General features: G+C 43.9%; 1 protein-coding gene and 1 pseudogene across 2 annotated transcripts in view; one reads left to right on the top strand and one right to left on the bottom strand.

The window, feature by feature from the left end:
• The window catches only part of ACVR1 (activin A receptor type 1), a 76,358-nt gene extending 61,137 nt beyond the window's left edge, over positions 1-15,221 (bottom strand). The window contains exons 1-2 of one of the 2 annotated variants that reach the window (XM_083154020.1): positions 14,821-15,221; positions 1,294-1,373 (exon numbers count right to left, since the gene is read on the bottom strand). The gene's annotated coding sequence lies outside the window, so the exon portion shown is untranslated. The remainder of the gene's footprint in view (positions 1-1,293; positions 1,374-14,820) is intronic. The other variant, XM_083154019.1, reaches the window with a different exon arrangement.
• A 7,007-nt stretch (positions 15,222-22,228) lies between these two features.
• On the top strand, positions 22,229-22,434 carry LOC146025454 (U2 spliceosomal RNA; annotated as a pseudogene).
• The last annotated feature ends 5,340 nt before the right edge of the window (positions 22,435-27,774 follow it).

Here is a 27,774-nt window from a genome sequence, read left to right as displayed (position 1 = left end):
CACCTGTGTCCCTATAGTATCACAGTAGAAGAACTTCCTCTGACCTGACAATATATTAGCAGATCTATTTATAGATCCCATCTCTCACCCGACCCCACTAAGGTTCATCCCAACCCCCAACCATAAGCACTCCCCCTCCTCGATCCATACTGTCCTAAAGGACAAGACATCAGTCTCTACAGCTCTAGGTCTGTCGCATCTATCTAGCAGTGGGAGCCTTTGAATAGGTGGGAAACACCTTACAGCAGGGCTGGCCAAACCGGTCCTCAAGATCCATCAACGTTTCATGTTTTCCAAATCACCTAGCTGGTGCACAGTTGTAGTCATTACAAACGGTCACATGTCCCAGATCACCTAGTTGGTGCACAGGTGTAGTCATTACTAAGCGTCACATGTTCCAGATCACCTAACTGCAGGGTTGCCGACTTTCTAATTCTCCTCTCCGGGAGAAGCCCGGAGAGGAGAGATTCAGTAGCCGTTCAGGGGGCGGGGCTTAAGAGTGACATCACTAAGCCCCGCCCCCATACTGGTAAACAGGCGAATTCATGGATCTCCGTGGAGGGGGCGGGGCTAAAATGACGCGATTGTGACATTTTAGCTCCGCCCCCTCCTCTGAGACCCGAGGATTGCGGCATTTAAATGCCGCGATCCGGAGGTCAGCGGGGGTCCCCCCTGAATCCGGGAGGGTTGCCCACCCTTCCGGGGGGCCGGGAGGGAGCCCCGATTTTCGGGAGACTCCCGGAAATTTCGGGAGGGTCGGCAACCCTGCCTAACTGGTGCACAGCTGCAGTCATTACTAACTGTCACATTTTCAAACAAGCTACATTCATTCCTAATATAGATCCATGGGTGGCCTGAAAAACTGTTGGTAGATCTTGGACAGGTTTGGTTAGCCCAGCCTTACAGTATTATATACTGCAGACACTAGCAACATGCACTCCTAAAGTAGCATACTAGGGCCCAGATTCTCTAAGCTTTAAAAGCGATAAAATGGAGAGGTCTAGACTTAATTTTGTCCTTCCCTGCATTTAACAAATCCTACCGATATTCGGTGACAGTAATAAGGAAGAGGGGGAGCTTCTGGCGCCATTAAACAAATGCAGATATGTTCAGGGGAGATAGACAGCTGTCTCCAGTGTCATTTAAGTAAGCCTTTTATCATAGACCGCAGATCATGAGAATCAATAAGAGGAAAACCATACCCCAGACACACTGAGATAAAAACCATCTGAAAACACTGCTTTCCAATAGTCAAGCTCCCATATAAGCAAATAATTACACTGTAAAATTCACCTGAACAAACACTGCTTATGCTTAATCACTGAGGGCTGTTTCTGTCTAGACAACTCTGTCCGCGGTAGTCATCTTGAATGCTGTGTGAATTAAAAAACAATTTCAAATTGGGCATGCATGCATACAGTCTTGTATTAGAACACATTTTTCAACTATAACAACATAAAGCAGAGTTATAAAAATTATACAACATGGCAGAAAGTTCTCAGCTAAACGAAAGCAGAGGAAAAAAATAAATTTCTTTTCATACATTAACTGCAATATAAAACTTACAATAAAAATAAAGAACTGGGAAACAATGTCATAATCAACACGCAAGGAAACATGCAGTAAGTCTGTAGGTTCCTTATGTGATAGTCAAAACTATTTCAAAACTATAGTCAAAACTTTCAAAAGTTTTGCAAGCCCCCAATATGTCCATTGAGATCAATGCAATTGCTAAATCGACCCCTAAAAGGCCACTAATCTCTACCTTGGAGACAATGTTAGGGAATATAGGGCGATGAGCCCCACAAGTTCTAGGAGAAAGATGCAACGTCCAATTTGGCCACATGGTTAAAATTCAAATAAGAAAATATGCCAGCTATGTATTTGTATTTTAACAGAAGCAAAACTAAATTAAAATATAAATTGAAGAAACACTGAAGCTGGTCATACATCTACAAATTTATTGTCAGATCTGGCTGGTTGGAACGGAAACCTGGTAATGGATGAGAGCAAATGACCGTTGACCATTTGTTTGGAAATACGGGAAAACTGACAAACTGTCATTTCAGATATTACCAGGTTTTTGTTCCAACCAATCTGACAATCAATCTGTAGATGTATGGCCAGCTTAACAAGACATGCCAATTATAATAAAGTTGTCCCCTGCCAACAGGCTTTTAAAAATGACATTACTGTGCAAGCCCTACAGCAGAGTCTGAACATTTCTACCGGCTCAGATGCCGCCCAAAATTGCCTCCAACTCAAAAGCATGCAACCATTCAAAGCAACACATGGGACAATTTAAGCCCTATTTCTAAGTGATCCGACTTGATCGCTTAGAAATGAAGCACATATTGCCCGGTTTATACCCCCTATACTGATGGCGATGTGTGGTTAAGTGCACCGGCATCGCCAACAGGGATAGACAGTTCGTGCAAAACACTTCCACACAGATCCCTCCGCACACATCACAGGTGCATGGCATATGTGCTTAGGTAAGCTCGCTCGTTCAGCACGGGGAACTCGCTGTCCCCTGTGTATGGGGCTTTAGCCTCTGTTTACACCTTAGCAAGCCTCTCCAGCTGTGGCCCAGGGAAGGTAAAAAAAAAAGGCTTGTGACCACTCCATGACATTCCTGTAACTAAAGAGATTCATCTGCTGCAGAAGCCTGAACTCTTAAGGCCCCCATGCATTAAGACGAGGTATTGCATTCAGCCCTCGTTCCATCCATCATGACATTTTAGGAGCTAGAGACCATCTCCGTCATTTTAGACATATATTGACATTTATCTCCTGAGATAAATCTGGTCTACCATATTTTTGTGTCCAAATGCCCATACAAGACAAATAGGGCTTAAGAGTCACCAAACCCTGACCACAGCCCATCAACTGTAGTCTTGGACCTGCTCCAAACCAGACGTCCTGCTGTCAGGCCGCCATCAGAAGCCATCCTCCACGTTCTATAGCTCGGTATGTCAGGCTGGAGGTATGAGCAGGCCTGAAACAGCCCTGGAAATGTTTCTAGGTACAATGCGTAAGTGGTGAGGTGCTTTTCACAGTTCTATCAATATAGAGCTTACGGTTTCCTAAGTCAACCTGGTTTTGGAACTTGCAAGAGTTCCTCCTATATACCAAACTCTGAAGCCAGGGATGAAAGGATGTTGCATGCCCAGAGGTCCCCATAGAGCAGTGTTTATCAACCACTGTGCCGTGGCACACTAATGTGCCTTGAGCTGTTCTCAAGTGTGCCCCCAGATCTAGAGATGTCCAAACTAGTTTATATCCATCACCAGTTCAAGTGTTATTTACTGGTCTCTTCTTTTCATTTAAAGGGCCAATGTGTTTTATTTGTGTTACCTGTGGGGACCAGTGTGATTGTTTTTTATATGGGGGGCAATAGGTTTGTTTTTTTCCTGTGGGGGCCAATGTGTTTTGCCCTGTGGGGATCACATGGTGTGCCTTGGCAATTTTAAAATCTTATTTAGTGTCCGTAAGGTAAAAAGGTTGAAAATCACTGCCATAGAGGAAAGAATGTGCACTGCTGTAAAACAGAACAGACCCTGATGGGGAAGTCCATTCAGTATGAGGTGCTGGGCTGGATGTTTGGCTCACACCTTCGCTGCTTAATAAATTAGACAAATATTACTCATTTTCCTGCACACCTTCGTCCAACCATTCCGAATGCACACTCTGGTTATTTTAAATGAAATTAACTTCTCATGAAGCGAAACATCAATATTATGGTTACTGCTAGGTCAGCCTGAAAATTAGTTTCATGCAACAAATTTTCTTTAAGCGATATTATTATTATTAATAATTTATTTATAAAGGCGCCACAAGTGTTTTCCAGCACTGTACAGTAGTACAATATCTCATAAAAACAAGGAAACCTATTACAAATGATAAATATAATAACAGGACCATCTGCTTGATCACTGCACGAGTTCATATAAGCGTTATGAACTAGAACAACATTTCCTATTTAGCTTCCCATTACATTAGCAAAATAAAAAACTTTAGTTGTCTGAAATACTTTAGAAGTAATGTTGTCTCAGGTTTTCTAAAACATTGCTCAGGAACAGAAAGTAATAAAAATTTTACCGTAGTGAGTAAAGAAGTTCAACAACTATTCAGGAATTTAAAGCTATAGATAAACCCTTTATTAAACTAGGTTTTTGTCTACCTTTCAATTATGTTATGATACTTTGTATCTGGTGAGGCAGTCAACATAGTAATGAAAGCCCATAATTATAAAATTTAGGTCTGATTAGCCAACGGAGTCTAAATCTTGATCTGATGCAATCCAGACATTCTAAAAAGGAGAAAAACCTTTTGAAGATATTATGGCACCGAATTCCGATTACAAGTAGTCGAATTCCATCATACGACAGCAATTACCCACCCCCCCTCTACACCCACACACGTTCTATTTTACTTCTTAAAGAAAAAAAATTGGGGGGGGGGGGTAGGGAAGGGCGTTAAGAGATTTGATGAGATTTTCATAAAGCAATGTGATAGCGATCCACATTTGTCTTGTTGCACCAGCAGACAAGGAATGAGTGGAATTAATGGACAAAGTAATGGCAAGAAGATGCGGTCTTGAGTTCTTTACAGCATTGTAGATTTCTGTACTAATTTCCAATCTCTGCTGGCAATCAGTGACATCACACTTAAGCTGGCCATACGCTTGGAGATTCATTGCACAATCTGACTGGTTACAATAAAAACCTTTACTGGAGAACCCCGAATCTCACATGTAGTTGCCAGCTCAACAGTTTGCAAAGCAGCAGTAGTCATCACTGAGATACCAGTTATTAAACCCAGCGTAACATACATCTAGAAAGCAGATGAAATCTCTTCACTGGTTCCTCGTGTAATGCAAATATGGAGTTAAGGTAGTACCCACTCAGCATTTGCTCATATCTCAATCAGGCATGAGTGAAAACATCAGGTGGTGTTCCAGTTGATTTCTAAAACTTTAAAGCAGCCCATACACGCTGCGATGCCAGGCTGTGTGTTCTGTGCTTTGAGGTGCGCGCTCCCGCGGCACCTCATCGCACAGTACAAAAAGTATGTGCTTGCACATAGTTTTCATCACATTGCAATGCATGCATAACGCATGGCATGCACAGGCAATGCAATGCGATCCCTGCTATTGAAGCCCACAACGCACGCCCGCATCTGGGCGTGTATGGGCTGCTTAATAGTTTATTTTAATTGAGAGATCTACAAATTAGGAAGCTTGATCTATGCCTTTAGGGTTACCAACACAGTACAAGGAAAGTCTATTAAAGATGCGCGCGCCCCCCCCCCCCCCCCCCCAAAAAAAAAGCCAAGTATAAAATTGCTTCACCTGAAATTTGTTGCCATATTTGTATATTGTGAAGGTTCCATCCTATCCAAGAAGAGGGGGGAACTTTAATAGGATGAGAGATTCAGAAAGTGAGAGATTTGGTAAGAAGTCTCCAGTCCTTTTAAAGCGGCAGTCATTTACACTGCAAAACCAGTTCGATTTTGCCTTTTAAATAATTGACGCTTTAAAAAGACTGGAGATTTCTAACCAAATCTCTCATTCTATTAAATTTCACCCCTGGACTCAGTCAGCCCTTATCCCATACTAGACTTCTTTTATGCCATGACCCTTTCCATTCCCTTGTACGGTAATATGATAAATTACAATTGGTCTTAACACCGATATCAAAATATAGGAGTCTTGAGAAAACAACCCAATTTCCGGCAACCAGGGCTAAGCTGAACTGTCACTTGCCCATCCAAGCACCATGTCTGGTAACACATAATATATCTACTGGAACACTGCGCTTCAAACACCTTCAACTCCTCTTCTACCCCATAAATTGAGTGAGGGGAAACACAAAACTCCATTTGTAATACTTTCCAGGCAGTTTTCCAAGATGCTGACATAGTCCAAAAGTAGAAATCCTGGAGCTTTCTATGCACTTTTACGAGCTGAGAGGGCTTGCATATCCTTTCCTGTGGAATGTTTTTTTTGTTTTTTTTTTTGCTAAAGAGTATCCCTAGGGTAAGCAAACACACCAGATAGTAAGTAGAACAAATCTGAATCTCTCTTGTTATTTTGTGACTGTCTTTAAAAGCACAAAAATCTCTACTTAATATAGGTATTTGAATGCTCATAGGAGTACAGCTATAAATACCATATACCACAACCACCATCAGTGCCACCACACGGATAAGCCACAACAAAATGACACCTGAAATACCTTTTAGAGTCTGGTTTAAAGTTGCAAACATCCATACAGCATACACAGAAATAAACATAGATCTCCACTGCTAAACAGAGTCAGACGCATCTCTTTTACCGATTTCAGATCGCTAAGCTGGGTCGGACCCTTTCACATTAAATTCAGCTCGCCCCTTATACACAGGGTGACCCAGGTTTAACCCTTCTTATAATCGGGTTTGGTCAACCCAAGTTATTCAGTTTGAGCATACAGACTGCACCTCGACCCGGCATCTACACAGGTTATGGGGTATAATAATTGATGTCTGATCCATTCCGAAATTCTTTTTGCCGCGATGGATCTGGCATCCAATATTCTGCAGCGGCCAAACCCAGATGTCGGCTTTGGCTGCCGATTGATGCTCACCTGACCGGCGCTGGGACCAGGTGAGTACGGTGGCAGGAGGCAGCGGGAGCCGGGACATGACTGGGTGAGCTGCTTTCACCCGGTCCGGCGGGTACGGGAGTCGGTGGACGACACTGTGTAAACTGCTGCTGCTAACCCGGTGCTGTCATCCCTGCCCCAATCTGGTATCTTTTCAAGTCAGATTGAGATTGCCGGAAACATGGCCAAAACCTTTCATTTTTTGGCTGTGTTTTAGTCAAAAGCAGGTGGATTAGTGGCTATTTCATCAATCCACCTGGTTTTCAGCAGATCAGAACATTTCGACCAACCGAGGGAAAAAAAATGGTTAGCATTGAATAAATTGGAACCCATTACAATCTATTCATGTAAAAAACTGGCAGTTTTGATATCAATATGATATTATATATGTGCAATCTGAAAGGGTTCTAAGAATGTGCTGCGAACATCCATCCATGAAAATGCCAGTAAAACTATTCGCACTGTTCCTACAACTGGTGCAGGAGACAGACTAATCAACTAATACAAACATGTATAAATAAGTCAAAAGTACATGAAGTTGCAGGTCAGTACGTAGCGATGTTGCCAACTCCGTATCTACCAAAGGGGCAGATGTATGAAAGATTGTTATGGGGGAGAAGGGGTATCATCGCACGTTATCAACACTGATACCGCTTCTCCCCCATGTATGACGGAGCCGGGATGCGGTAAATATCGGCGCTACTACCTTAATGATAGCAGGCTGAATGTATGACCGGTCAGCATTGCTGACCGTTCCGCATGATGCCGCTTTTGGCTTCGCCAGCAGCAGGCTGGCAGAGCCCTATCTAAACAGCAGGGACAGCGCTGTCCCTGCTGTTAGCTGTGGGCTGCCCTGGGGATCTCACATGAGAAGCGAGATCCCGTGCATGCACCGTCGAGCAGGCCGTGGGAAAGGAGACAGCGCATCAGGAAGTATTATAGCGGCGTGATAAGTGCCGCAATTGTATTCTAATACAACTGCCCCGTAGAGTCACAATATGTGCATGAGCGGCCGACTTCGTGTATGACAAATGACAGGTGCACTTTCATTCAGGCTCTTAAGGGCGATTTTAACACCATTTTTAAGCAATCTGACTAGATTGCAAAAGCACAGATTACTCAGTGTGTGGCCCCTGACAACTACAATGTGCGGTCCCACACAAAAGATAGACAGGACAGTATATTTCATACTCATTTTGCCCCTTTCACACGACATCTATAAACCGGATTATTGCCGGGTCAACCAGGATTGAGGTACAGTGTGAAAGCACCAAACGGAATAACCCAGGTCAACCAACCAAGCAATACAACACGGGATATAAGAAGGGTTAAGCAGAGATCATCCTGTGCCACCGGTTCAGTAGAAATGGGTCAGATGTGAAAGCGGTACATGTATTAGCACCGACAACTGTGTTTATTGTTAGCTTAACAAGTTCATCTAATCAAAAAAAAAACCTAGGACAAGAGTGGCCAAACTGGTCCTCAAGGTCTAACCAACAGTTCATGTACCTAGACCACTTGTATATCTGTAGAATGTCATGGGAAAAGGATTCCCACTTCAAGAATTTTTATAAAGGGGTCAAATCTATGTATGGGTATGGTATAACAAGCACTTGGTGCTACCTACTGATAAAATATGTCTAAAAATGAAACAGACAAAATGGGAAACAGTTGGTCGGTCCACTCTTCCTCCCTCAAAATAAAGTTAATGAAAAAAAATCTGTATTAGATTAGTATTAAAATGAAGCTTCATCAAGTTATGTTATTGCATAAGATGCGTGTATCTTTATTATAATTTATATATGCCCAATGATAGGGTTAAACAAAGAAGCGAAACATAAAATAGAAACATTTTAGTACAGAATCCTTATTAAAATTTGACTATTTATATTTTTATCATTTGCTTAAGAAAACTATTGGCAATACATAATCTCAAAAAACGGAACAGCACCATAGCGGGATGTGCCTGTACTCTAACAAATATGTATTTCAGGGATGGAGAACCTTTGGATCTCCATCTGTTGAACTACACATCCCAGAATGCTTTGCTACAGTTTGAGCATGGCCAAATAGCAAAACTGTAGCAGTGCATGCTGGGATGTGTAGTTCAGCAACAGCTGGAGGGCCAAAAGGTTCCTCATACCTGATGTATATAGTAGTACTGGTATGGCATACCACTACTACCCATGGCTTCCACTGCATAACAGATAGATGTACGAGGGCCCTCTTACCTCCAAGTCTGTCTGTTACCCAGTTTGTTTGATCAATGTCTACTATTGTAAAGTGCATCAGAATCTACTGCGCTATATAATAAACTGCAAATAAATACACATGAATTTAAATACATACATAGTTATAGTGGATGGTCAGAATACGGTAATAACGTATTTTTGGCCTTTGCATATCAGCTACTCAATGGGGTATATTCAATGCGACCGGCTAGAAGGTTTTCATGGGGAGGATGGCTTGTTTTCAGAGAGGATCGCCGATAAGCCATCCTCTCCGTTTTACCGGCCGCTCTCCCTATTCTATGTTCTCGGGAAATACTCACTGTCAGGGAACGGCGAGTATTCCCCCAGACGGAGAGGTTCGCTCTATTGCGGCCTGCCCGCTGCATATAGCCACGAGCCTTGCAGTTTTGACAGCCGCACTCGCCGTTTCCACCTCGCTTTTTAGAAACAGCAAGTGCAGGGGTTGAATTGAATATTAAGGGTGGGCTAGGATAGCGAGCAATAGGCACTGCTCGCCATCATAGCTCGCCTGTTTGGCATTGAATATAACCCAACACCTTTCAAAAATCAGTGTCATATGCACATAACATACACTATGGAAACAATTTAGCTAGTAGACACCAAGAGTGGACTCCATCTCATTTACAGCTGTTACCTACCGGATAGTGCAGGGATGGGGAACTACACATCCCAGCATGCCTTGCTACAGTTTTGCTATGGACTGTTGCAGGGCATACTGGGATGTGTAGTTCAAAAACTGGAGGGCCGAAGGTTCCCCATCCCTGCTAAAGTGGGTGAAACTTGACCAATCAAGAATGAGAATCTGTTTGCTAAGCAGCCCTGTAACGTCTGTATATTGTTCTGAATTAATGTATTCAGATAAGGGCTTTGAGCTAATATCACATATATGATTGTAGTTTGAAAAGCAGGCGTCTCGTTTGTCAAGTGATCAAACTTACTTATTTTTATTTGATTGTTTATTTGGCTTTTGTTTTATGTCTTTTTCTAGAGTGTTATATTACAGCATCAGCAGGAAGAAATAATTAGGCACTATTGTGTTTTTGGGTTTGTACAGAACAAAACCGTTTTACAGCTACAGCGGAGAATGAGTGGGTAGCTACACAATTATTAGCGATTATATAGAACAGGTGCCATCTCTTTTCAACACAACTATTGCTAACTGCACTTTTGAAGCCAAAATTATAAACATAAATACCTGTACTTGGTGAAGACTAATGTAGCATTAAACAAATGGCCGTTTTAGGGAGATTAACGAGACAGTGTATGCGTCTTCATCAGAAAGCATTGTCTTTTCATTACAAGTCTTTATTTATATGGCACCACAACGACTTACATAGTACATAAACGAGTATAACCAAATATTACAGAACTTACAATACATAACCACTGCTGTATCCCCACAAAAGCAGTGCTGGCTGAAAACACAGGGTCAGTGCTGTTGATGGCAATGGGGAGGAGATTGTGTACACCAGGAAAGAAAAATGACATTAACTAGAAAAAAAAATGATGTACAAAATTCAGTAAATATCTAAAACATCATAATTTGCCTTGTAATAAGATTCTAATACATCTTGTAGGCTAGTAAACACAGTCCCCATAATGATCAATGGGGGCTACCTTGTGGCAATTATGTAACAGTTTTTCAGCCTATGGAGCAAGTAAAAACAATTAATATTTGACATATACATTGAGTTACATTGATAATAACTGCACTGCCATGATGAATATATAGGTATAAAAACACGGTGTATATAAAACACCACGAGTGCATGGCGAGCAAAAAAAAAACACTCGCCATGCATGGAGAATAATCACATTGAATACTGCCCTAGTCTTCTTTCTAGGTGCAGAGATACATCACATCTAAAGTTTGCCCTTTTGTAATCAAAATATCCCCTCCTCAACATTAAGTACCCTGCACCACTATGGGAGCGTTTCAATTGTGTTTTGGGCAGGTCAAAGCTAAGGTCAGCCTTCAGAGCATTTTCAAGTGTCGCATTTTTCATCTAATTACTTTTTAATTTGGTCAAATAGAGGATTTACAGGGGTATTCAATTGGCACCATCATTGAGGTGAAAAATCTGCATTTTGCACTGTATTTTAGGGCAAATGTTAATTTGCTCTATTCAAATAAGGTGAAAAAAACATGTGGATCGGAAAATCTTGGCGTTTTCACCCATTTTTGGGGAGAAATTGGAGGAGTTATAGAATCAACTTTATTGGCCATGTATGCTTGCGCACACTAGGAATCTTTTGTGGATTACAGTGCAGCATCAAGCAGGGATGAATGGGGAGGGGGGGGGGGTGGAGAAACATTACATTGAGAGCATTAATGCTGTGTACACACGGGGGCGATATGGTCTATATTCGCTGGGAATATGGTCGCAGGCGACCATATTGCCAGTGATGGAAGTGTGCCCCAGTGATAAATCGCCGGGTGCGCGCTCCCGTTTTCTGCCCCATTGTAATCGCTGGTCGCAGGAACTTGCTCCTGCAACCAGCTAATTATCTCTGCGGCTCCCCCAGCAGAGATTCCTTTTCATCAGCGACCATCTCTGGTTGCTGATGAAAAGGAGACACTGAGCAATATATTGCTCAGCCATATATTGCAAGCAATATATGGCTGAGCAATATATCTCCCCCCTGTGTGTATGCACCTTTAGACATTACATGCAGGGAACAGATGGCCGCCAAGCTGCATAGCGCCTAGGCAGCCCCCAGCGGCACCACTGGTCGTGTCAGCAACCAGGTAGGTAGCAATATAAGCAGGGACAGTACAGTTATCACACCGGGAACACATACCCGCCGAGCTGCACAGCCAAAAAATTTAACGAATGAAAAGGGATGAAAAAAAAAAAAAAAAGTTATACAATAGTGGCGACAAAAAAAAAAAACACAGGATAAATTAAGTACCCCGCATAGCCACAAATAGCCTAGGTTTTAAGTATATTCATGCTTGGCCACAGGTGACCAAGTACCTCATTTAATATGAGGTGAGTCATGAATATACTTAAAAACCTAGACCAAGGTGCCTTGAGAACTACTTTTGGGAACCTCAGGTTTAAAATAGTCCCCTCCGCACAAGCCCAAATACTATTCGCAGATTCCTACTCTACATCAATAGAACAGACTCAGATAACCATAAAATGCATCAGCGATGTCACTAAATGATTGGCTGCATCCTCAGGAATACCAGTATAGCTGTAATCAGGCACGTACCCCCTAATCTGCCTTTTTAAGAGCAAAGTGGCCACCCCACAGCTCCCACATTCAGAAGAGGCCAGCTCTCTTTTAGGAGCAGAAAAGGTGGCCCAAGGAGCTAGAGCCACTTCCACATGTCCCCGTGCAAACTTTGATAAGGACCGGGTTGGCCAATGCTGGTTATAAAGATAAAATCTGAAACCTTTTCAAGCAAACCCATAATTAGAACAAAACAGAAAAAGGGCAGACAGCATCACCTGAATTATATATAAGTAAACGCATTGTCTGCACAAAAAACAAACACCATTTTGTGACCTTCCAATTACTGCACTCTCAAATTGACAATGCACAGTGTGAGACAAAACTTATCTGAAATCAATTAATGCCCTGGTCTCAGACCAGTTAGTGCTGGGTTACTTCAAAGGAGAAGCGAAGAGACACACTGTCTATTGTATTGCTTATCTCCCAGTATGTCTGAGCTCAAATCAACAGAAAAGTGCAAGTCACGTTCACAGCCCACTCTGCATGACAAAGAGAACCTTCTATAGCGCTGATCACCTCTACATACACCCCCAACCCCCCAGACACCTTCCCTGCTAAGACTCTCTGGGATGGGCTTACCCACACATAATGACTGCAACAGTAATTATAATGGAAATGTCTAACGCTCCTCATCAGAGCCTAGAGGATATGGGTGCAGGGGGTCCATGTGAGATTTATGCAGCAATTTTTCCACCCCCATTAGTATATGCAATAATTGATAATGGAAGCCTCCCCCACCCCCTCCCTTTTTGCCTTCTAGACACCAAATCAGACATCTGCAAAGCAATCGAGACTTCGGCTGCTAGCCTGAAAACTTGCCAGATTATATCAGTCTCTGAAGTACAAGTTATTAACAAGACAACACACCCAGGATAGATGCGTCTGCCTACTTGCACTGCTGTAAAACATTTCTATATGCTGATGTAAGTCACTGGTAGAATAAAGTTGGTTCCATGCATAGAAGCCACTTTAAATCTTCCCAAAGGACTTTATGCATAGACATGGCAACCACAGCAGATACAAGGGGTGCTCAGGAGACCCCACTACATAGCTCACAGATGGGCAACCTAAGGATGTCTAGCTGTAGCAGAACCAGAAGTGACCAGCATGGGCCACAGAGCTGACACCTATAGTACATGGAAATTGTAATGGGGTCACCCTGAAGCGATCCTGCTGGAGAACTGCAAGCCCCAGCATAACATATAGGAACTTGTGGCTGCCCAACCAACAGGAAGCTACATGTTGGAGACACTCCAGTATCTAACAGCAACACAAAGAAAAGAAACATTTGTGTCTTCTAGGAGTCACCTACACTACAGACATAGGAGAGGAAGACTATAATAAACAAGGTCTGGGAAGCATCATATTTCATGGGTGTTTGTCTGCAGGCAGCCCAGCCTCCATCATATCTCCACAGCTCTTACAAGGAAAAAAAAAGACAGCAACAAAAATATATTTGCCTAGTAGTTCACAGACCTCCATCCACCCACACAGATAAACATAGCTAGCAGACTGAGAGATTCCCGGGAGGAACGCTGGCTCCCTTCCCACAACATGTTTGTATAGTATTGCAGCTAGCAGTGGCTGATGATTGTGGGCTATGCAATGTCTAGCACTGCCCCAGGCCCCACAGGCAGCACATACCTGATGCACCAGCTAAGGGGGCCAAGCATATGAACAGCCCAGAGCCTGGACACAGGACATGGGGCAGTTATGCAGCTGGGGGGGGGGGGTTGGTTTCCAGCATTTGCACAGCCTGCACACAGGACATATGCAGCTAGAAGGGACCCAGAAAGGGGGGTCCAGCATGTGCACAGCCCAGAGCCTGCACACAGGACATGGGGCAGTTATGCACCTAGGGGGTCCAGCATATGCACAGCCCAGAGCCTGCACACAGTAAAGGACATGTGCAGCTAGGGGGGACCTGGGAAGGGGGGGGGGGGGGTCCAGCATATGCACAGCCTGCACACAGGACATATGCAGCTAGGAGGGACCCGGCAAGGACAATTCCCACCATGGCTCTGACTGTGTGGAGTTTGTATATTCTCCATGTGCTTGTGTGGGTTTCCTCCGGGTATTCCAGTTTCCTCCCACAATCCAAAAATATACTGGTAGGTTAATTGGCTCCCAACAAATTAACCTTAGAATGTCTGTGTTTGTGCGCATGTACATGTGGTAGGGAATATAGATTGTAAGCTCCACTGGTGCAGGGACTGACGTGAACGATCAAATATTCTCTGTAAAGCACTGCAGAATATGTATGTTGTGCTATATAAGAAACTGTTAATAAATAAGGGGGGGGGGGGGGTTCAGCACAAGCACAACCCAGAGCCTGCACACAGGACAGGGGCAGTATATGCAGCTAGGGGGGACCCGGGAAGGACAGACCAGAATATGCAGCTAGGGGGGACCCTGGAAGGGAAGACCAGCATATGCACAGCCCTAAGCCTGCACACAGGACAGTACAAGGGGCAGTTATGCAGCTGGGGTGGACCAAGTAAGGTGGGTCTGAGATATTCATTATGCATCGCAGCTGCTGCAGCACCCTTGGCCAGAGCTGTCAATCACTGCTCCCTGCAAATGGGTTCCCCAGGCAGGACTGGGCTGCTGTACATAGAACCCCGCCTATTGTGTGCTGCTGCATCTGCGGTGCACGGTGGGGCAGTGCCAGCACCTCTTACCTCTAGGTTGGAAGTAGTGGGAGCCGGTCTGCGGAGGACGATCAGGCGCTGGGTTCTCTTAGCGGACAGACGCACCGGCCATGGGGCTGCCGAGCAATCACAGCCAGCGCTCCCAGCAGCGGATAGGAAGCTCTCCCTCTGCAGCTCTCCTCATCTTCCAGGCAGGACACCTCCCTCTGCAGCCAGCGCCGGGAGACCTCCCCCCACCCTGGGGGAGTAGATGCAGACACAGCGCAAATCCCGGACCGGGAGCGAGCCGCAAAGTTCTGTGCACACACAGTCTGCGCCTGCGACAGGAGGAAGTGGCTGCCGCTCCTGCGCCGGCTGTCTGTCTGCAGCTGTAATTAGCCAGGCATTACCACATCATTTCCTCCACAGTCACCGGGGGGAGGGAGCGCCGCTGCTGGGGGAGGGCGGTGCAGGGGGAAGGGGCTGGCAATGGGCCGGGAGAGGGGAGGCTGCTCTGAGAGCTCCGGGGATCTGAGGTGTTGGGAGGAGGAGGGAGCTGGGCAGGTGATGAGAGGGATGGGAACAGGCTCAGCTGGACACTTATTAGCATGCATATAGGGCTGGTGATGGGGATCTTTATTTGTGTGGCACTGGTGTAATGGGATAGATTAATGCTCTGCTAATTTAATTTGCTAATTATAATCGTGTAGCAAAAGTTTACATTACTAGTACATCTGCAGCAGTATGCCTGTGCCCTACCTACCTGAACAGTTGTATGCAGAGCTGAGGTAAGTCATTGGGGTCCAGGATAGCCTAGTGTAAAATAGTGGTATCTTGAAGGTATTAAAGAAGTCCAATTAAAATTTAGGTAATATTTATTTAACATGTCTTCAAATGAAGGCTCCAAGCCCTAAAGGGGCACCTGTGTGGTTCACCTGTAATTCATTGGCTCTAGGTGCCCTGCTAACATCTGCAATATGGAATAGGGTGGCTCCTGCCTGGTACCACCCAGCCTGTGCTGCTGCAAGCAATGCTGCTGGATTCTGAGATGATACGCACAGGTGAATGTTGGGGGTTACTCAGATTTTCGGTCCCCCGTGCATCTGAACATGGGACTGATGTTTGCGTCTGCGCATGAGCAGACACAGGGTGCGTGCGGCCATGGTGAACAGAGTGTTCGCTGGGCACACGCACCCAAGAAGGGACATGGGGTGATGGCCCATTAGAATCACCTATGGGAACGCCCGGCATTCCATGGGCGCTCCCATGAAAACGCTGGGCGTTCCCATGGTAATGCGGGGGGCGGGCAGCTGACATCACCGGGGACTCACAAGGCTGAAAATTCACAGCCTTGCAAGTCAACCAGAATAAGGGCCATTGCCACACAACATACCTGGGGTGGGGGGCACCAAATTCCAACTTGCCTCCAGGCGACTGAAATGAACTTCAAATACAATTCAAGTCATAGTGGAACTGTGCATGTGCCAGTGAAATATCCGCTTCTGCACATGTGCGAGGTCAGGTATCTGGACAGAGTGTATACTCATCATCGATTCATCCTTTTGACAGATCAGGGTGTTTTTGGATGGTAGCTGGGCAGAGACTATGCAATTTTTTTTTTTTGTAGGAGTGTCATGGGAACATAAGCCCATGCTCATTCACAGCGTACAGACAAGATGGAATGTCTTTTTTTTAGACAGAATTTATGTATCCACAGGGCTGGTGTAATCCAGATTGCAGTGATGCCAGCGAGGGCTGCCATCAGAACTTGTGGGGCCTGGGACTAAAAAAGGTGGGCAGTACCCCACACTGGAGGTGTTGCCTCCCACCGTGGCACATGCACAGCTGGGGAGGCAAAGGAGTCAAGCGCCTGGAAGGAATCCCCAGTGTCTCAGCAGCCAGCATCCCTTCAGCCCCCCCCCCTTCTGTCTCTCCAACCCTGCTTTGCATCCAGGGCTTAAAATGGTCCCAGAGAGGTGGTGGAACTCATTTACCCTGCCACAGACACCCCCCCCCCCCCCAATTATGTGGAGCCCCGGGTACTGCCATGGTTTTTGGCACCCCATGCAATCTATAAACTTTGTGCCATACCTCTGATACTTTATAAAGGGACAGTGATCTCAAAATAGTACTCCCAATACAAATTATGCAACAAAGTAGCACAATCATATTCATATTATACCACATGTAGTGACCCAGATTCATGTTACAGCACAAAGTAGTGCTCCTTGTTCAAGTTATGACACATAAGTGTCTCTTTTACATCTATGCACACAGTAGTATCCCTTGCAACAAATGTCCGCAGTAAGTGCCCATTTCATATATCTGACATAAGACACATATCTGTCTTTTTTTGTGTACAGCAGCTACCTCTCCTCTGATATTCACCTGAGCAGTGGTGACAGTATGACATCACATACACCGTGCCAGAAAAGGAAGCCGCTGGAACTGGCTTTTCTGTTGGAACTACCGTTTAGGGCTGTGGTTCAGGTGGAACTCAGTTCCCCCTACCATAACAGGTGGTGGAACTCAGTTCCACCGAGTTCCCCCTCACTTTAACCCCTGTTTGTATCTCATCTTCAGTCTCAGTCAGCAGCTGCATCTACTCCCCTTCTTCTGGCTGCTCTATTCTGAAGATCTATATATAATTCCATTGTGTATGACAATAAATGGTGGCTGGCTTATGTGATGGACAAGAATGAAGATGAAGATAGATTAAAAGTGCCCTTCCCTCATCCGGTTGGACCTTCACCAACATTCTTCTAACCCAGGAAGCCTGTTGTACTATAAATACCTGTAATACTGTATATGTCTTATGCAAAATGGACACTTTGCCCATAACAACGTTCCATCTTCAACAGAACTTCCTTTTTAGTAAATAAACCAATATAACTCCAACTGGAAGAATTTCTGTCATGTCTCCTGATGACACTTTAACCCCTTCCCGACATTGCCTTTTTTGTTAATTTTTTTTTTTTTCCTCCTTGCGTTCAAATAAGCGTAACTTTTTTAATTTTCCGGCTATATAGACACGAGGGCTTTTTTTTTGCGGAACAAGTTGTACTTTGTAATGGTACCATTTACTATACCGTATAATATTCTGGGAAATCAGGAAATAATTCAATGTGGGGTAAAAAAAAAAAAAAACCGCCATTCCACAATTTTGCGCTGGTTACGCTTTTTTTGGAGTTCATAGTTCGTTTAAAATGATGGGTTATCTTTATTCTATGGGTCGTTACGATTCTGGTGATACCAAACTTATATAGTTTTCGTTATGTTTTACCACTAAAAAAAAAATAGCAACTTTTACGGTTTTTCTAATTTGCGTCGCGTCGCCATGTTCTGCGGCTTATAACTTTTTTATTTTTCCACCTACGGACCTGGGTGAGGGCTCATTTTTTGCGGGCTGAAGTGTACTTTTTAATTAATACCATTATGGGATATGGGCGACTTTCTGATCTCTTTTAGTTATTTTTTTTTGGGTAGGCGATGCGACCAAAAAACGTAGTTTTGGCGTTGGGAATTATTTTCCGTTTACGCCTTTAACCGTGCAGGATAACTAATGTTATATTTTAATAGATCGGACTTTTAGGAGCGTGGCGATACCAAATATGTTTTTTTTTTTTTTTTTTTTGTGAAATGGGGAAAGGGGGGTGATTTGAACTTTTAATATTTTTTTATTTTTTTTTTATTTTTAGACTACATTAGACCCCTGGCTACCATGGCAACCGATCGGCACCCTCCGATCTCGCCGCGGGGGGCCGCGATCGGCGCCGGAGGGGGGCGCCCCCCCTCCGATCAGCTATTTAAGCACTGCGGGCGCTTTGCCCGCGGTGCTTAAAGGGTTAAACGGCCACGATCGGCGAACTCGCCGCTCGTGGCCGTGAGAGCAGGTGCCTGGCTGTAATATACAGCCATTACCTACTCTCTTTCAAGCCAGCTCACTCCGTGAGCTGGCTTGATTCCCCCGCAACCGACACATGACGTATATATACGTCATGTGTCGGGAAGGGGTTAAAAACCACTGAGGCATTGTCAAACTATCTTCCGCTAACATTGTTGACTGACTCATACAATGTTAAGTATTTCTATTCAACTTTATATAATGAAAGTAATTAAGCTATCAAATCTATTACTACCTGTACTAATACAGCTGGTTCTTTTGAAGAAACTTCCTTGCTTTAAAATATTTTAACTATGAACCCATTATCCTCCTACTTTTAATTTTTTTGTCAAACTCTTAACATTATGATAGACTATTTTCCAGAATTTTTTAAAAACTTTTTGTTGACCCACTTATACAGATAATCATGATCAAAAATTTCAGTTTGATTTTTGAAAAAGCTTTTCCTCACAAAGTCTATTGTATTGTATAGCAAGGGAAAGGGCAGAAAAAGGCAGTAAAACATTTCTCCATTTCAAATAAGAGAACTGCTATGGCAATTTGAAAATATGCTGGTTGTGCATTTTTGAATTTTTTTTTAAACATTACGTAGACATAATTTCAAAATGGCATGAGATCTTTAAATAACTTTATGTTTTTCTTACATATATTGGTATATATTCTCCATATACCAATTTTTTTTTATTAAATCTGAGCTGGTGAGGCAAAAAAGAAAGTGTGTAGATTCGTCACAGAATGACCTGAATAGATATTCCCAGCACAAAATGAGCAAAGTTGTAATAGAGGGTACACACTGTGAGATATGCACTATTTTTCTATTCGATTTTGCTTATAGAAGCAATTTTGCTTATAGAAGCAAGACTATATAGTACAGATCTGTACTATATAGTCAAATCAAATGCATTTTGCGTACCATTCCATTCAACCCCGTATCAATAACGGGATCGAATCGCAAGCAAAATCGCATCGTGTGTACCCACTATAAATGTGCACCTGCAGCAAGAGAAAAGAGGTATTGCCAACCTTACAACATTTATAAAGTCATACGCATAATATTGCGCTGGTGTGCACTATTTTGGACAATGAAACCATAGTAAAATTAAAAATATAATTATAAAATTTTACTATGAAATAAATGTAATATCAATATAATCTAGTTGTACGTCAAAAGCATATATTAATCACAATTTCCTAGGCAAATGGATTTGGCAACTTACAAAGTCGCCAGCCCGTACGCACAGGCAGTGGGGCGGCAGGCCCGAGTGTAACGCTGGGCGTTCCGATGAAAATTTGGGCGTGACGCAGGGTGCCAGGGGTGGGCAGCTGACATCTGAAGAAATCCTTCAATCGTTGGTGACCATCTTATGATTTCTTCGCCAGCAGGACATGAGAGGGGACCTGCCTTCATGAAACATCCCCTGGCATGGTTGAGAGGGGATTACGGGGCGGCGATTCAGTTGGGCGGTAGGGCAGGCACTATGGGACTCCGTAAGCTGCAAGATTTGCAGCTTACTGAGTCAACCAAAGTATCAAACCCCCCAAAGGTCTGGGGTGGATTCCAAGTGTGGCATTTAGATACGGAATCTGTTGCTATGTATCCGCAACATGCACACAGTGTAGTTTGCAATGCAAGTGAAACAGGCTGCAAAAAACAAACATAATCAATCGGAGAGCTAATGTGAACTTAAGGAGTGGCCAAATCAATAACTTGGTACAGTCTGAAAAATAAAAGAACATGAGTTTGGCAACACAAAAAGGCCCAGACACAATAGACGACAGTGGTAGATGATCACAGGATCCTTTCCATTTATCCAACATGCATTAGTATAAACCAAAGGTTCTCAGACTGTGGGTATCAACCATCTCAACATGGAGTCGCGACTCCATGTTGTTGACCGCCAGGCTGATGACTTCTTTAATCTCTCAGTCAGTGATCCCAGGAGTCTGAAAAATCAATCACATTGTTTGTTACTTCAGACTCCATATATCATTTTTTAACTCCACAATGCTGCCATGCATTGTGTGCTGACCACATGTGTGGCTGCCATTCCGCGGTACCTTGCTGGGATTCTGCAATAATTTTTTATTGTCTCACGGGGTCCCAGAGGAAAATAATTTCAGAACTCCTGAACCAAACTAAAGCAGAAGTTTCCGTGAACAAGCCCCAACTGAAGACATCTACAGTAAAGGGCTGTCAATGCATAACAAGGTGTAAACCCTGATTTTAGTGATGTCCACATCTGCAAAGAATTCTCAACAAAGTATTAAAAATTAGCATTCTATGTATGATTATGTGCATTTGCCCAATTACATCTGAGCCCCTTTTAATAGGGGTCTGTGTATAAAATGGTTGCAATTCCAAAATGTTTCAAAGAATATTTTTGTTCGACCCCTTGAATTAAAGCTGAAAGTCTGCTTACAATGCACTATGTAAACTGGCGTAGCAATGATTTTGTCTTCAAGCTTCATAATTAACTTACAGTTTGCTAAGCATCATTAATACCATGGTGACCACAGTCACTTGACATAAGAGGTAGTTAGCCAAGCACAATCCCCTTCCTTCTTTTGCCATCATGTATATACATAGATCAGGTGGCTCCCTATTTGGGAATGTTGACACACAGATATGTTCCAGCTGACAGACAAAAAAGGAGGAATCCTAATAACATTACTATTAGGTTCATGTTTAAAAGGTAAAACAAGATTGCTGTTAAAATTATATTGGCTGGATTGCAGCTTTAATGTTACCATATCGTACACCTATTTCGCATAGAAATATTGACTTGGTAGCTTTCCAAGATATGTTTGTCAATTTTACCTCTTAATGTTGCATTATTGTTTCTTATGTGGGAAAACGGGTCAATTCACAGCAAGGGCAAATTGATTCACTCACCTCTAAGTGGTAGACTATCTGGAAAAGTCTAAAGTTTCCAGTAATGTGCAACACTGAACAATGCTGTAGACATGTCTGTATCTATGTTTCTATAGATTGATCTTTTAGTATCTAGACCAACTTGTGCCCAATAAATCCGCAATAAATCCACAAAATAAAACAGTGTTAATTTAATTCAACGATTTCCCACATGGTTTCTCTAGGACTACTGTTCTCGTTATACCAGCTACAGTAAAGTGGCAGTTCTGACATTACTGTATGACTGTTTATTAATTTTATTGACAAGATGGAACCGACACTGGGGTAGATTTATGAAGCAGTGATAAGGGAGGAGAAGTGATAAATTGACTTGTACTTTATCACCAGCCAATCAGCTCCTGACTGTCCCTTTTTAAACCCAGCCTGTAACTTAACAGTCAGGAGCTGATTGGCCAGTGATAAAGTACCAGGCACTTTATCACTTCTCCTCCCTTATCAATGCTTCATAAATCTACCCCACTGATATTTAGTGGAAGGAGAACCATCCTCCAATAGTACAGCGATTTCACATGTGACCCCCAAGTGGCAAGCGCAGGATTTTTAGAGGGGGTTTTCCAAATGTAATCCAAAATCTCCCACTTTGCAGCGCATTGCGCTAAGTTCGGGAGCCTGGGGGAGTGGTAACAGCTTCTCGGCCTTTTGGCTAAGATCAAGTGTAGTATCTGTTCTTATCAGTGGGTATGGACTGGCCTCTGCAGAGAATAGAGAAAGGCTGGACTGAGTAGCTGCTCTGATGGGCGGAGGGTGTGGGACCCCTCTTTTTTGCCTGGGAGTGGTGAAAAGTCTGGCTGAGTACCTTCACCTCTGCCAGTGGTAGGAGGTGTTGTTTCCGTAAACCCACTGGTGAGAGGGGGGGGAGAAACACTGGGCCTAGTAGTTTGGCTCTCTTGACAAGGTTCGTAGCCCCCGAAGGATGAGACAGCGAAAGGCTCAGTCTAGTATCCATTCCCAGGGAGCGGAGAAAAGCTGAGACCGAGTAGATTGGTCCAGGTTGGGCAAGCCACCAGCCTGGGCACAGCGAAAAGCTCAGCCTAGTATCTTAACCCTGGGAGCGGAGAAACACTGGGACTGAGTAGATTGCTCTTCCGAGGGGGTTGCAGCCCCTAAGGGAGTCTTTCGAAAAGCCCAGTGGAGTACCCATTTCCATGCCAGGGGCTGGAAAGTGCCTGCTGTTGAGATGGAGAAACACTTGGTCGGACGCTGACTGGCTGGCTGCTTGGAGTCCGAGGCTGCACTGTGCCCCCGAGGAAACTCGGGGGTGCCGAACATGCACGGGTGATCCCAAAATCACCATGCACTAGTAAGCACTAGCACTGCGCACTTCCCTCTAGGTTAGCGCTGCACGTCCTTACCTCGTCCTTTTGGATGGGGTAGGACAATTTTTCACATCCCCACCCCGGCCTTCTGGCTGGGGTCCTCTTTATTATTTATTTCTCTTCTTCTCCACGTTCGTGCACTTTTTCACGTTTTCTGTTTTCTGTAGTGTGTCACTTTTTTTTGGGTTGTGTGGTCGACCCTTACGGGCCTTCCATTTCCCCAACGTGCCAAAGCTCTCGCCTTTTGGGGAGAGCTGCGGTCCCCCCGAGGACGACCCCGAGCCGCAAGGCGGAGGGAAGTCCACTGAGGGTCTCTCCAAACCTTCGGGTGCGGAGGACCCACCGTCCTAATCCTTCCGGGGGTTGAGGAATGAGGGTCTCTCTAAGCTTCGGCGAAGAGGACCTACCGTTCCCTATTTTCCCCTCTTCGGCCTTATGGTTGAGAGGGGTTAGGGGAAAAACGGGGCCCGTCTCCTTCGGGAGATAAGCCCACTTTGAACGCACGGCCCCCTTTGCACGTGTTTAGGCACAGCACACCTCGGGCTCCTGAGTTTTTTCAAACTCATTAATGTTTAACAGTACAGATGGTCTATAGTACAGGCTGTTTCACACATTTAAATAAGATAAGTGGTCAGGAAAAGGTTAAACATAATACATAAATAAATACACAAATATAATAGAACCGCTACTGCACTTTCTAAGCGGACAATCTCCCACTCCATGGTAAGGCTCCGGTCTCTTCCTCCTGGCAGCTACTCTCTGGTCTATTGTGATGTTTGAGAGCTCAGATCCACACATACAGTAAATGTGGTAGAAGAAGCTTGTACACTGGGCATGTGCAACAGCTCCGTCCCTTACACTGCATGATGTGGTGGCAGCTCTATTGATCCTATTATATACCAGTGCTATTGTCATAAGTGAAGAGACTTGCCAAGAGGAGGGGGTTTCTGGGCAACCAGAACCCCCCCCCCCCATTTGCCTATGACCCCTGCCCAAATTGGTACTGAATGTTGTGGCATATGAAATAGTGACATTATCTCTTTTTTTTCTTTGCGAAAGCATTTCAGAGTTTAAGGTAACAAATCTTTAGAACCATCAATAATTGCAAATGAAAGTGTGGGTGAACGTTGTCAAAGGTAGTGGGCAACACAGAGGCTAGCATTGCTGACTAATTTCTGATGGCGTTCAGGTCTGCCATCAGAAATTGTAGGGCCTGAGACTGATTAAAAAGCCATTGCTCCATCTCGAAAACTCAGCATGTCCGGTGAGACTTGTTGTATACTTCGCTGACTGCACTACGTTACCTCTATGTTGCGTCACAGGAAATATGAACTTTGTTTATGACATATACTTGATTGACTCCAGTCCCAGGTTCCCTTTCTGTCTGGGCCTGGTCTGCAGTCCCAATGCCTCTCCCCCAGATGGGATTCTGGATCCGGTTACGGTATAACAGCTAGACAATGTCTAGGTTGACAGTCACTAGGTCGACCAATAATGATCGACAGTGACTAAGCTCGACACCTTGAAATGCTCGATATACCATAGGTAGATATTGACAGGTCAACACAAGCTTAAGGTCGATGGTCAACACCCACAAGGTAGACATGCATTTTTTGATTCAACCTATTCAATTAATGTGTACATTTTTCACCTAGGTAAAATATTTTGCTGTGCCAATCTTCAATTGAAATTGTGGGGGCGTTTTTGCCTACTTATTTTTGCCCCAAAGCAGAAAAGGCATTGGCAAAAAATGAGAAAAGGAAAAGATATGCCAGCGCTGGCTGTATACAATGATATATAGATTATTTAAGAGAACCGTCTATATATCAGAATCAGAATCAACTTTATTGGCCATGTATGCTTGCGCACACTAGGAATTTTTTTGTGGATTACAGTGCAGCATCAAGCAGGGATGAAATGGGGTGGGGAGACATTACATACATTCCATTGAGACAATTATACACGTTACATTGAGAGCATTTAGACATTACTTGCGGGGATTCACATGCCCGTCGAGCTGCACAGCGACTAGGCAGCCATCAGCGGTGCCACTGGTCATTGCAGCAGCCAGGTAGGTAACAATATAAGCAGGGACAGTACAGTTATCGCACAGGGAACACATACCCGCCGAGCTGCACAGCGCCTAGGCAGCCATCAGCGGCGCCACTGGTCATTGCAGCAGCCGGGTAGGTAATAATAGAAGCAGAGACAGTACAGTTATCACACAGGGATCACATACCTGCCGAGCTGCACAGCGCCTAGGCAGCCATCAGTGGCGCCACTGGTCATTGCAGCAGCCGGGTAGGTAATAATAGAAGCAGAAACAGTACAGTTATCACACAGGGAACACATACCTGCCGAGCTGCACAGTGCCTAGGCAGCCATCAGTGGCGCCACTGGTCATTGCAGCAGCCGGGTAGGTAATAATAGAAGCAGAGACAGTACAGTTATCACACAGGGAACACACACCCGTGTATACAGCCAGCGCTGGCATATCTTTCTTGTTTACTAGTTGTTGGGGACTGACCACCCCCTGCCAGCAGCTGCTAATTGCACAACACACAACTCTTTTCTTTCCATTGGCAAAAAATGACTACAAACCAGGTGAAAACACGTGGATTCGGTCATTTGATTACATAGTTGTTGCAATTGAATACACAGGCATCAAAATAGTCCAGGCGAAGAAAAAAAAACCGGACTAATTAAATATCCCCTTATGGCAGTGGTTCTCATCAACCTCGGTCCTCAAGGACCCCCAACAGTGCACATTTTCCAGGTCACCCCGCAGGTGCACTCATTATTCACTGACACATTTTAAAAGATCACATGTGGAGCTAATTATTTCACCTGTGATTCTGTGTGGAGATCTGCAAAACAAGCACTGTTGAGGACCGAGATTAAGACCCACTGCCTCAGGGGCTGATGCTACATGCAAAGTGCCTGTAGTTTAGGAAAGCCTATTTTACAGCCTTATACAAACACAAGTATCCATTCAACTTAATGCAAGGGTGTTGTGTATGATATTACACCAGCCCAATTCAAGAGAAATACCATAAACATCATTCACTTCTCCATAGAGCTTTTGTAACCACCCAGTTCCCTTTCCCCAGTATTTACCATCAAGATCCGTACCATCAAGATTCAGCTGTCAGTATTCATGTGGTTAATACAACATTGTGGTTTTATATGGAAATTACATGTTCATTTTAATGAGCTGCAATGGTGACCTAAATGTGATCTCATTAACATCTAAGTCCTAACACTACACATATAAAATCTAATTAATCAAGTAACACAGAAAAAAAATATTTGAACGTGTCTGTTGAACACAATGCTTCAACGTTCTCTGGTTCACTTTAGCCATTGTTCTGTAAATTTCTTCATTGTTTGTTTATATGGTGCACCAGATTCCGGAGCGCCGGACAGCCGGCTTACAGATAAATGGCTATAACACAATAAATACGTCATGAATACACATAAGTATAATAACAAACATTAATTAAGTGTAATACTAGCAGACATGTGCAAGAAAACCTGCATGAGTTATACTCCAGCAATTACAGGAGGCATACAAATGAATAAGAATTCCATATGTATGAGTAGGCGGGATACATTTACATGTGGAGAAAGGTAAAGTACCATTTTTCTTCACTTTATCACTCTCCAAGCGTTGATGCATATTATTCAGTATAGGTATCATAGAGGCAGAGCCGGCCTTAGGCATAGGCAAACTAGGCAATTGCCTAGGGCATTTGGAATGCCTAGGGGCATCACCAGCTTCTGCTGATTAAAATGATATGCAGCATGCCTATATTCTGTGTGTGAGTGAGGCTGTATCTGCATATGAAATAGTGTATTCATGGAAATCACTGTAACATAGCATTCCATATGCAGTTACAGCCACAGTTGCACACAGAATATAGGCATGCTGCATATCATTTTAATCATTGGAAGCTCCTTGTGTGTGCTGGTCATAACAATGCAAATAAGATGAATTTTCAGAAAAAACGGCACCCAACATTAGCAGAACTGGCCAGGAGCTGCATGGCTTATTGAGTCAAGATGTATGAGGAAACATCTGTATCCAAGCAGGGGCATAGGTCACAGTGTTAGCGGCTGTGCGAGTGCTATCTGCAGGTGGGTTGCTTGTGCAATAGTGTTCAGCATATGTGTAAGGGGCATTATGTGTGTCATGTATAAATGCATTAATAATGTGCGACATATGTGTAATGGGCATTATGTGTGTCATGTGTATAAGGGCATTAATAATGTGCAACATATGTGTAAGGGGCATTATGTGTGTCATGTATAAATGCATTAATAATGTGTGACATATGTGTAACAGGCATTATGTGTGTCATGTGTATAAGTGCATTGGGTTGCAGTGTGGCCATGGAGGTGCTTAAAATACAATATTTTCTCCGGATTTTTTTCTAAGGGTATAATGTGAGGAGTAATGTACGTAAGGTAAAGTGGTACTACTGTGTGATGTAACGTGAATAAGGGACACCATCGCAAGATATAATGTGAATAAAGTTGCACTACTGTGTGGCATAATTTGCATTGGGGGTACTATTGGGTGGCCATGCCCCTTCCCAGCAAGAACACACCCCTGTTTGGGCTGAGCACCGAATGTGTGCACTGTTTCTATTTAAAAAATTGCGGGTAGGAGCACCAAAATGATGACTGCTATGATGAGGGTTGATGGTGCTGGGAAAGGGGAGCAGGGTCAGAGGCGGAACTAGTGGCGGTGCTAGGGGGCACCAGCTAAAATCTTGCCTAGGGCGTCATTTAGGCTAGGGCCGGCTCTGCATAGAGGTAAACATGGAATATGAGATATATGGCCTGATACA

This window comes from Crinia signifera, chromosome 7, assembly GCF_055691185.1.
Source record: "Crinia signifera chromosome 7, ASM5569118v1, whole genome shotgun sequence".
Lineage (NCBI taxonomy): Eukaryota > Metazoa > Chordata > Amphibia > Anura > Myobatrachidae > Crinia > Crinia signifera.
This window is presented reverse-complemented; position numbering and strand designations above follow the sequence as displayed.